Source organism: Ranitomeya variabilis, chromosome 1 (genome assembly GCF_051348905.1).
Source record: "Ranitomeya variabilis isolate aRanVar5 chromosome 1, aRanVar5.hap1, whole genome shotgun sequence".
Lineage (NCBI taxonomy): Eukaryota > Metazoa > Chordata > Amphibia > Anura > Dendrobatidae > Ranitomeya > Ranitomeya variabilis.
The window spans coordinates 273,004,661-273,016,687 of NC_135232.1; the positions used below are offsets into that span (position 1 = coordinate 273,004,661).

Sequence of the window (12,027 nt, forward strand, 5' to 3'; positions counted from 1 at the left end):
TACTCACTTATTGGGATATCCGATTGGCGCGAGAGCTAAATGGCAAAGGGAGCTGGATCGTTTGGAGGATGAAACATGGGAGTCTGTACTAGAATGGATGCCAAAATTATCACTAAATGAGCCATATAGACTTTCCCAGCTTTATATTGTACACAGAGTGTATAGATCCCCGGACGTCCTGTGCAGAGCTGGGTTGAGATCTGACTCGGAATGCCCTAGATGTAGGTATGATAGTGCTGGAATGTTTCATATGGTATGGTCGTGTCCGAGATTGACTACTTTTTGATTGGTGGTTATAAGTCGGATAGAAGGGGTATACAGATGTGTGATTCCAAGAGAACCTTTGGTGTGCGTGTTAGCATATGTGGATGAGATAGTTGTGGATAATAAGCTGAAAATAGCAATCGCTAGACTACTATACATGGCTCGGAAAGTCATAGCCAGAAATTGGATCAAAGAGGAGCCTCTCTCGAGGGGAGAATATATTAAATATGTGAAGCAGGTCATTACCCTGGAGAAGGGTGCATATCAGAAAAGAGGGAAGATGGGCCTGTACAATAAACTGTGGTTGCCTTGGCTAGAACTAGGTTAGGGGAAGTAAAGGGAAGAAAGGCCTGAAGAGGGTTCGCCTATATACCAATGGTTTATATGTTCAAAATAAAAGTCAGTGTATACGGATAATGTATATAATACTACAAGACATGTTAAGAGAAAAGCGTGAGCTGTCTAAAAAAGGGAAAGGAGGGGGGAGGGGTGGGAAAGGAGGGGGGAGGGGTGGGAGAGGGGGGGTCAAGAGTGGAGAAAATGAAAATGTATGTCTTAATGTGAAATGTTTTATCTGAATTTTATACTTAATAAAAAAAAATTTGAGTAGAAAATAGCCAAAGTCAGACCTTGTCCCACTATTACAGGGCACGCTATACAGATGCTGCTGTGTTCATTAACTCCTTAATCCCATATGACGTACTATCCCGTCAAGGTGACCTGGGACTTAATTCCCAGAGACGGGATAGTACGTCATAGCGATCGGCCACGCTCACGGGGGAAGCGCGGGCGAGTGTCAGTTGACTATCGCAGCTGACATCCGGCACTATGTGCCAGGAACAGTCACGGACCGCCCCCGGCACATTAACCCCCGACACACTGCGATCAAACATGATTGCAGCGTCGCGGGGGCATAGGGAAGCATCGCGCAGGGAGGGGGCTCCCTGCGGGCTTCCCTGAGACCCTCGGTACAAGGCGATGTGCGCACCTTGTACCGAGCGTCTCCTCCCTGCAGGCCCCGGATCCAAAACGGCCGTGGGGCTGCATCCGGGTCCTGCAGGGAGGTGGCTTACAAGCGCCTGCTCAGAGCAGGAACTGGTAAGCCAGGAGCAGTGCATGTCAGATCGCTTATCTGACACAGTGCTCTGCAAAGTGACAGATCAGCGATCTGACCTTATAACATGATGCCCCCTGGGGCAATGTTATATAGTTAAAAAAAAATAATATTTAGATGTGTAAAAAAAAAAAAAAAAAATTCCTAAATAAAGAAAAAAATTAAATATATTGTTCACATATATACATTCATTTATCTAAATAAAAAAAAAACAAACAATAAAAGTACACATATTTAGTATCGCCGCATCCGTAACAACCTGACCTATGAAACTGTCCCACTAGTTAACCCCTTCAGTGAACACCGTAAAAAAAAGAAAATAAAACGAGGCAAAAAACAACGCTTTACTATCATACCGCCGAACAAAAAGTGGAATAGCACGCGATCAAAAACACAGATATAAATAACCATGGTACTGCCGAAAACGTCATCTTGTCCCGCAAAAAACGAGCCGCCATACAGCATCATCAGCGAAAAAATAAAAAAGTTATAGTCCTCAGAATAAAGCGATGCAAAAATAATTATTTTTTCTATAAAATAGTTTTTATCGTATAAAAGCGCCAAAACATAAAAAAATTACATAAATGAGGTATCGCTGTAATCGTACTGACCCGAAGAATAAAACTGTTTTATCCATTTTACCAAACGCGGAACGGTATAAACTTTGTGAAAAAAAATTAAATGTTCATTTTTTTTTTTAAAACATTCCAAAAATTCCTGTGAAACACCTGAAGGGTTAATAAACTTCTTGAATGTGGTTTTGAGCACCTTGAGGGGTGCTGTTTTTAGAATGGTGTCACACTTGGTTATTTTCTATTATACAGAGCCCAAAAAATTACTTCAAATGTGATGTGGTCCCTAAAAAAAAAATGGTGTTGTAAAAATGAGAAATTGCTGGTCAACTTTAAACCCTTATAACTCCCTAACAAAAAAAAAAATGTTGTTTCCAAAATTGTGCTGATGTAAAGTAGACATGTGGGAAATATTACTTATTAAGTATTTTGTGTGACATATCTCTGTGATTTAACCCCTTCATGACCTTGGGCTTTTCCGTTTTTCCGTGTTCGTTTTTCACTCCCCTCCTTCCCAGAGCCATAACTTTTTTATTTTTCCGTGAATTTGGCCATGTGAGGGCTTATTTTTTGCGGGACGAGTTGTACTTTTGAACGACATCATTGGTTTTAGCATGTCGTGTACTAGAAAACGGGAAGAAAATTCCAAGTGCAGTGAAATTGCAAAAAAAGTGCAGTCCCACACTGGTTTTTTGGTTGGCTTTTTTGCTAGGTCCACTAAATGCTAAAACTGACCTGCCATTATGATTCTCCAGGTCAGTACGAGTTCATAGACACCTAACATGACTAGGTTATTTTTTTACCTAAGTGGTGAAAAAAAATTCCAAAGTTTGCTTTAAAAAAAAAAAAATCGCGCCATTTTCCAATACTCGTAGCGTCTCCATTTTTCATGATCTGGGGTCGGTTGAGGGCTTATTTTTTGCGTGCCGAGCTGACGTTTTTAATGATAGCATTTTGGTGCAGATACGTTCCTTTGATCGCCCGTTATTGCATTTTAATGCAATGTCGCGGCGACAAAAAAAAACGTAATTCTGGCGTTTCGAATTTTTTTCTCGCTACGTCGTTTAGCGATCAGGTTAATGCTTTTTTTTTTATTGATAGATCGGGCGATTCTGAACGCGGAGATACCAAATATGTGTAGGTTTGATTTTTTTTTTATTGATTTATTTTGATTGGGGCGAAAGGGGGGTGATTTAAACTTTTATATTTTTTTCACATTTTTTTTTACTTTTTTTTTTTACTTCTGCCATTCTTCAATAGCCTCCATGGGAGGCTAGAAGCAGGCACAGCGCGATCGCCTCTGCTACATAGCAGCGATCTGCTGTTCTCAAGGACCTCTATGGTTACTATTCTGAAGCATCGCCGACCTCCGATCATGTGACGGGGGTCGGCGATGCCATCATTTCCGGCCGCCCGGCTGGATGCGGTAGTTAAATTCCGCTGTCTGCGTTTGACAGCAGCATTTAAACTAGTTAATAGGCGCGGGCAGATCGCGATTCTGCCCGCACCTATTACGGGCACATGTCAGCTATTCAAAACAGCTGACATGTCCCGGCTTTGATGCGGGCTCACCGCCGGAGCCCGCATCAAAGCAGGGCTTCTGACCTCGGACGTACTATCCCGTCCGAGGTCAGAAAGGGGTTAAGGGCATAAAAATTCAAAGTTTCCGCCAAATTTCCATTTTTTTCACAAATAAACGCAGGTAATATCAAAGAAATTTTACCACTATCATGAAGTACAATATATCTCAAGAAAACAATGTCAGAATCACCGGGATCCGTTGAAGCGTTCCAGAGTTATAACCTCATAAAGGGACAGTGGTCAGAATTGTAAAAATTGGCCCGGTCATTAACGTGCAAACCACCCTCGGGGCTTAAGGGGTTAAAGTACAGCACATGCATGGAATTCTATTAATGCATTTCTTATCAATGGGCTCAGTAGTTACGATAAGGGTCTCCCCCCTGGTATTAATCAGTACTGCACTGGCAGTGCCCCACTCTAATGAATAGGTCTGATGCCAATTGCCTCCTGATGATAAAATAAGTGGCACTAGCCAACGCTTTAAAAAATAATCACAATATTAAAGCTTATATTTCTTTTACTTTTTCCTCTAAACCTAAACCTCTGAAAAGAACACTTACTGCCAGCACATTTTCATACTTTTAACAAATAACACTTAAAATAATAATATTTGAAAGTTAGACTACTGGCACCATAGGTGGGTTATAATGAGGGAATTCTGGGCTACCACCTGGGGTCCAAGGCTCGGGGGTCAGATTGCCCCCATTATGTTTTGTGCTCCACCATTGGTGGCACTCATCCTCAGGCACAGAGCTCTCCTGGAGCTCCCATGCTGGTGCTACAAAATGGTAGCACAGCTCCAGGTGAGCTCCCGGCGCCAGCATGTACACGGTTGGCCACAAAAAAAAGTGGAGCCTGGGGACTGAAGCAGGGCACCAGGGGAATGGGAGTGAGGCTTTTTCTTTTTTTTTTAATATGTATATGGGATGCGTGCCTTTATATAGAAGGCTATGTGGGGCTCACACTGTATACAGAAGGCTATGTGGGGGGCTCACACTGTATATAGGGAGCTTTGTGAGTGCTCATACTGTATATGAGTAGCCAAAAAGAAAAAAATGGTCAAATAATGAACGCTCTTCCAAACAAATATAATACCCAAAAAGAAAATGGAAGCATCTAAATAAAATATAATAAATCTTTACAGTATTGAAAATCAATATTAAAATCTATAGAGAGGATTATTTATAAGGAAAAAGTGATCCTCAGCTCTTTATATTAAATATTTTCCCGAGTCCATATCCAAGAGATTCATTAGATTGCCTTTACATATGTTGACATCAGCACGCTGTTTGATTGAATCTATCCTTCCAGTGGTAGGCAATCAAAAGCAAAACCCAAATGTACAATAAACTGTATTGAAAATAAATGAATAAATATTGTTGAATACAACCTGTTGGTGGTGTGGAAGATAACCCCAACGCACGTTTCATGTTAGCTTCCTCAGGGGGCGTTTGATACTCACTTTTCACTCATGACAGCATGACAAGAGAATTGCAGAGAAAAAAAAAAAAAAAGAATTCAGGGAGGGACCGCAGCCTGGAGCACCCTTCTCCTAAAGGCGAGATCGGAATAGGAAACCATATCCAGTCTATAATGTTTACTGAAAGTGGAAGAAGACCAGATTGCTACCTTACAAATCTGCTTGATTGAGGCGTCAGATCTCTCCGCCTATGGGGTTGCTACGGCCAGGGCCGTATTTGCCACTAGGCACTCGAGGGCACGTGCCTAGGGCGGCGACATTGCGGGGGGCGGCACCTGAGAAAGTTTTTTTTTTTTTTTTTTTTTAAGTCTCGGGTCACAAACGCGACCGACCGCCCCCGCCCGCCTCCGAGTCCCACCCACCCTCCTTGAAGACGATACTCACCCTGCTCCAGCGATGCCTGGTCTCAGCGTCTGTAGCGCGTCCTGAGTAAGCGGTCATGTGGTACCGCTGATTAAGGTCATGAATATGTGCATATTCATGACCTTAATCAGCGGTACCACATGACCGCTCACTCAGGATGAAGGCGCTGCGGCGGGACAGAGCCAGAGGGAGGATGTCGGCGCAACCGCGCGGTGTGTGGGACAGCTGACAGGTGAGTATGAGGGGCGGGGGGATGAAGGAGGAAGGTAAGCCGCCCGAGCCATGCAAGATGGGAGAAGGAGCGGGGGAGGGGGTGGAGAGATGAGCCATGCATACCGGGGAGTATGAGCCATCAGCCATGCATATGGGGGGGGGGGGAATTATGAGCCATGCATACAGGGGAATATGAGCCATCAGCCATGCATACGGGGGGGGGGGGGGGGAATTATGAGCCATCAGCCATGCATACGGGGGGGGGGGGGGGAATTATGAGCCATGCATACAGGGGAATATGAGCCATCAGCCATGCATACAGGGGGGAGGGGGGATTATGAGCCATCAGCCATGCATACAGGGGGGGGGAAATTGTGAGCCATGCATACAGGGGAATATGAGCCATCAGCCATACATACGGGGGGGGGGGGGAATTATGAGCCATGCATACGGGGGAATATGAGCCATCAGCCATACATACAGGGGGGGGGGAATTATGAGCCATGCATACGGGGGGGTGGGGTGGAGAGGTGAGCCATGCATACAGGGGGGAGGTGGAATATGAGCCATGCATACAGGGGGGGTGAATATGAGCCATGCATACAGGGGGGGTGAATATGAGCCATGCATACGTGTTGAGTATGAGCCATGCATACAGGGGGGGGGGGGAATATGAGCCATGCATACGGGGGGGGGGGGGGGGGGAATATGAGCCATGCATTCAGGGGGGAATATGAGCCATGCACACAGGAGGGGGGGGGGTCATTATACAGTATGGAGACCTGTTTGTGGCCATTATACAGTATTGAGCATCATGTGTGGCCATTATACAGTATGGAGCATCATGTGTGGCCGTTATACAGTATGGAGCATCATGTGTGGTCATTATACAGTATGGAGCATCATGTGTGGCCGTTATACAGTATGGAGCATCATGTGTGGCCAATGGCCATTATACAGTATGGAGCATCACGTGTGGCCATTATACAGTATTGAGCATCATGTGTGGCCATTATACAGTATGGAGCACTGTGGCCATATTGTTTCGTTTATAATTATTGTATATAAAACAGTGTGATCAGCAGTGCTAAATGGCTGTGGTTGGGACATGGATATGGGTGTGACTAGTTGTGAAATGGGTGTGGTCAGAGGCGTGGCCTAAAATTTGCCGCGGCGCGCCGCACACTTTATGCCTCCTTCCCTTCTTCAAAAGTTGGGAGGTATGGTACCGCATTTGGCAGATCATGGCAAGTGCTGCAAATCCCATAGGGAATGAATGAGGCCGAACACAGTGTTGCTGTAAGTGATCCGTTACGCGGCACATGCAGAAAAACTGACGGATCTGCTGCAAAAGGCGACTTTCACATCAGCGATTCTTGCTAAAGCCACTGCCGATAGTGTCATACTCACCAATGGGGGAGGCAGCACTAAAAGTGCCTAGGGCAGCAGAAACCCTAAATACGGCCCTGGCTACGGCCCTTGTGGAGTAAGCCTTCAGACCTTCTGGAACCGCTTTGCCACTTGCAGGATAAGCTGAAGAAATGGTCTCCCTGATCCATCTAGATATTATGCATTTTGAAGCTTTAGGCCCCTTCCTGGGTCCCTAGGATACGAACAATGAACTTTCTTTCCTCCAGGCCTCCGTAACACACAGGTACCCAATAAGACATCTCCCAATGTCTAGAGTACGAAGCTTCTCTTCCTTCTGATTTTTTTGGACTAGAGCAAAATATAGGAAGAACTCTTAATCTATGAAACCAGGACATTACTTTAGGTAGGTAGAATGGATCGGGTTTCAAAATTACCCTGTCTTACAGTATCTGAGTAAATGGTGGACCTCTGGAAAGGACCTGAAAGCCACTGACTCTTCAGGCAGATGTTAAGGCTACCAGAAGGCTGTTTTAAGAGAAAGAACCTTAACAGAAGCTAATTCAATGGGCTCAAACGGTATCACCGTCATAGCTAGCTATTAAGACTAGATTTAAATCCCATAGCACTACTTTTTCTCTTAAAATGTGCATGGATATAGATAAAGCTGTAATAAATCTAGGTACCCTAGATAATTTCCTGCTAAATCACAGTTATACAGGGCCCCTAGAGCTGACACCTGGACTTTGAGGGAACAGGTGGATAGGCCTAGTTCGAGAGGTTTTTTTGCAGGGACCGAGAATATGACCCACTGGCATCACATCCTCTATATTTGATCCCGAAGAGGTTAGAAACTTTCTCTACGTTTTAGCATAAATTGTCATAGCTGCCATTTTACTTTGAAGTAGAGTGGAAAAAAGATTAGAAGCAAAACCTCTTTCTTTTAAAAGCACCCTCTTAAATTCCACACTGTTAAATGAAGGTTGGCTACTTGTGAATGGTGACCCAGCCCTTGTGAGAGGAAATTTTGAATCTTCTGGAGGACCCAAGGATCGGGGATACCGTAGAGATTATCCTCAACCATGAGAACCATGGTCTTCTTGGCCAAAAGAGGGCAATCAAAACAATCCTTGCCCCTGTCTTCCCTGATCTTCCTTACTACTAACGGGATTAGGGCTACTGGTGAAAATGTGTAAGGCAGGCCCAAATCCCACAGAATCTTAAAGGCATCTACTCCCAGGGGCCCTTCTCTGGGATTCAGAGAACAGAATCTTTTCACTTTCCTGTTCAGTTTGGTGGCGAAGAGGTCTATATCCAGATGGCTCCACATCTGTGCTGTCAAAGATGGACTGATTTAGCTCCCACTCCCCTTGCTCCCCTTCCACTATGTCTCGGAACACAGCTAAATACTTCCGGGACATAGTGCGCCGGCGCATGCGCACTAATGCTTTTCGGCTTTACCCCGCAGTTGGGCAAAGCATACTGCACGTGCGCAAGGCAAGATTGCATTGCGCACGCATGAACTACGGAGGAAACCTACTGAAATACCAGAAAATATTACAGCCAGCGGGAAAGGAAGGGATGAATGAAAGCAGAGGAAACACCGCCCATCGGACCGAACATAGGGCATTTACATAGCCCGCCAAATTCCGGTGACAGAGTCCCTTTAAGGAAATCTCACTTTCTAACTTCCCATTGTAAGATCTTAGAATGGAACTGGGCCCACACGACTGCCAGTATGCAAGAGGTCAGAGAACCCAGGAGGAACATTGTTCTCCTAAGGGACATGGTGGGGACCTTTAGGGCTTTTGACACTTGGCCCTGAATCTTTTCCATTTTATCGCCTGCGGGAGGACACTCCTGCACCTGAGTCCAACAGGGACCCACTCTATTGTAAGAGGTTCCCTTGTCAAGGATAAAAAAAACAATTGATGCGAGGGAGAGGTGCTTCCCTTTTTAGCCTGTAGGTTTCCTGATCTTAAAGGGTGGATCCCAGTGGCGTAACTACAAAGTTATGGGCCCTGGTGTGAACTTTCAAATGGCCCCCCCACCATGCCAAAATATTTTCCACCCAAATTCACATTTTCCCTATTCATTTTGCACACTATAGCTTTATTGCAAAGTTGTATACTCTGTATATATGTGTGACCTCAGTGGCGTAACTATCCGATGCCCATCCTGATATATATTTGTCCCCCGTGCTGCCGTTGTTCTGTAATGTATGAAAGAAAATAAACCATTATACTCATCAGGGGCTTACATAGAAGTCATGGGGATCCATATATGAAGTATAATGCACCACCATAGTTCTCTATATAATATACTGCACAGTTCATAGTCAATCATATAGTATAATACACTCCCCATAGTCCTCTATATAGTATAATACAATCTCCATAGTCCTCCATATAGTATTATACACTCCTCATAGTGCTCTATATAGTAAATACACTCCTCAGTCCTCCATATAGTATAATACACTCCTCATAGTACTCCATATATTAAAATACACTGCTCAGTCCTCCATATAGTATAATACACTCCTCATAGTGCTCCATATAGTATAATGCACCGCCATCGTCATCCAATTCACTTCCCATAGTATAATGCACCCCATAGTTCTTTAGTACAGTATATATATATAATGCAGCCCACATATAGTATAATGCAGCCACCCCACAGAGTACAATGCAGTCACCCCTCAAAAGTATAATACAGCCAGGCCATACAATATAATGGAACCCCCATAGAATATAATCCAGCCCCCCTCATAGTATAATGCAGCCTCTCCATACAGGGGCAGTGAGAAAGACATGAGCAAACGGTGACTAGGGGGCAGGGGAGAAGGACACAAGGGGGCTAGGGGAGACAGGCACAAGGGTGACACAAGGGGGCTAGGGAGCAAGGAAGACAGGCACAAGGGGACACACTGGGGCTAGGAGGCAGGGGAGAAGGGCACAAGGGGACTAGTAGGCAAGGGAGACTGACACAAGAAGACTAGTGGGCAAGGGAGACTGACACACGGGCACAAGGGACACAAGCACAAGGGGACAAGGGAGACAGGCACAAGGGGACACAGGCGCTAGGAGGCAGGGGAGAAGGGCACCAGGGGACTAGTGGGCAAGGGAGACTGACACAAGGGGACAAGGGACACAAGCACAAGGGCGACAGGCACAAGAGGACACAAGGGGACTCCAAGGGCAGAGTAGACAGGGACGCACGGGGAGACGGTGCTGCAAGGGGACAGGGGAAGAAGGGGGGGGGGGGGGGAGACTTGGGAGCAGGGAAGAAGGGGGCACAGGGATTACGAGGACAGGATAGATGGGGAACGCACGGTGACAAGGACCAGGGAATGCATGGGGGGTGCAGGAGGACTTAGGGCATGGGAGATGGGGAACATTGGGAGACCAGGGCAGGAGGGACAAGGCGCATACGGGAGCCCGGAGGAGCACAATGACCTGAACCTGGGGACCTACGAGGACATGGTGCACGGGAGAGCAGGAAGGAAACGGGGCTGGTGTCACAGGGGCCCGGGGAAGCTGGGGGCTGAGGAAGGCGACACATGGGCAGCAGACACACCTCACTGCCGCAGGTCCCGTACACCTTCATGTTCATCCCCGGATCGTCCACATGGCTGAGCCGCTGCAGCATCCCCCTCCTGGGCGGTCCACGCGCCCCATGCCAGCTCCAGAGCCACCTATTCCCGGTCCCAGCAGCCGCCACAGGCTCCACCAATATGGCAGTCTCCATCACCTGTGCAAATGCTGCACTGCCTGGGCCCCGCACACAGTGGGTGCGCGATGAAGTGACGTCATTGCGCACTTGCAGTGTCAGAGGCAGAGGGGAATGATGAGAGAGGGAGCGTCAGTTGACCCTCTCTCCTCCATCATTGCTTTGAACTGTACCGGCGTCATAGACGCCGGTATAGTTCAATGCGGCGGGGAGAGTCAGGTGCCTCTGACCTGGGGACCGCTGCGACCGTGGTAGTTACGCCCCTGGTGGATCCCCTCTCTCATGGTGCGGTCATGGGTGATCCAGCACTTTAGTGCTAAAATTTATCGAACTGAGAGGCTAGAAAGTATCTCCAGGTGTGCGGTAATGCTAGCCAACCCAGGATTTTAGGCAGTTGCAACTTTTCCAACTTTATCCAAGGTATTCCTCTCCTCCAGACAAAATTCCTGAAAATATTGTGCATCTTTCTAATCCAGTAATTAGGAATCCATGGAGGTGAATTATGTAGTACATAAAGAATGCTAGACAGAAAGCACATTATACCGAGGTTTGTCCTACCTGAAGAATGGCAATTTTCCCCTTGCACTCATGTTTATATGTCTGGAGCTAGTTATCAGTGGACAAAGATTCAAAAGGATATAGTCTTTTGTCTCTTTTGTGATATATATGCCAAGATATTTGAATTTTTAAACTATTGGAATATTTAAGAAAATATCCCTTCCAAAGGCAACAAAGTAGACTTTGACCAATTTATATTCAATCCTGAGAAAATCACAAAAGTTTTCATAGTTTCCATTATAATTACAAGTTAATTAATCATTTTGTATACAAGTTTGTCCACATAGAAAGTGACCTTTTCTTCTTTATTCCCATATTTAAAACTGTCCACCCTGGGGTGTTGTCTAGTCATACAGGCTAGGGGCTCAATTGCTAGGGTAAAAAGTAGAGGAGACAATGAGCATCCCCATCTCGTTCCCCTGTATAGCTCTAGATTCTCAGATATCGCCATTCACTCTTATTTTAGCAGTTGGAGCTATATATAGTAGCATAACCCATTTAATGAAGTTAGGGCCAACCTTATTTTCTTTAGCACCTCCAAAATGTAACCCCCAACTCCGCATTCAAAAGTCTTAGTGGCGTCTAAGGATTAAATAGCATCTTCTTTCTGTCTCAACTATATATCCTTTATAGGGTTTATAGGACTCCTAAGTGGCTGTTTGATTTAGGTCTAAGGCCAAATTCAAAATGTCCCAAGTGTACGCTCGATAATGCAGATATCCTACATATGTTCTGGACGTGTCCCTGTATACAAATATTCTGGATTATGGTTCTCAACTTAA

General features: G+C 45.6%; 1 protein-coding gene across 4 annotated transcripts in view; it reads right to left on the minus strand.

The window, feature by feature from the left end:
* Positions 1 to 12,027, minus strand: part of SFI1 (SFI1 centrin binding protein) — a 150,172-nt gene that overhangs the window by 121,583 nt on the left and 16,562 nt on the right. The gene's annotated exons all lie outside the window — the stretch shown is intronic.